Consider the following 280-nt stretch of genomic DNA (forward strand, 5'->3'; position numbering starts at 1 on the left):
CTAAATTGATAGAATACATTTCAGCATATAAACCTTCATTATAAACTGAGGCGAGAGCGTAAATAAACATGAAGCACTTCCATTCTTAACCATTATAAAAACTTCTGCATAAAATACAACTCTATAGTTCGAGATATTACTTTGGTCCCCTTCCAGTAAATCGGTCTTCATTCATGTATACTTCTTTGTTTTCTCTTTCTTCAATTAGAAAAATAGATCCGTAATCAGGACTATTACAACTGGAATGTTTCCTTATAAAAATATCTTTTTTCTTTTTTTG

This window comes from Hippoglossus hippoglossus, chromosome 8 (genome assembly GCF_009819705.1).
Source record: "Hippoglossus hippoglossus isolate fHipHip1 chromosome 8, fHipHip1.pri, whole genome shotgun sequence".
Classification (NCBI taxonomy): domain Eukaryota; kingdom Metazoa; phylum Chordata; class Actinopteri; order Pleuronectiformes; family Pleuronectidae; genus Hippoglossus; species Hippoglossus hippoglossus.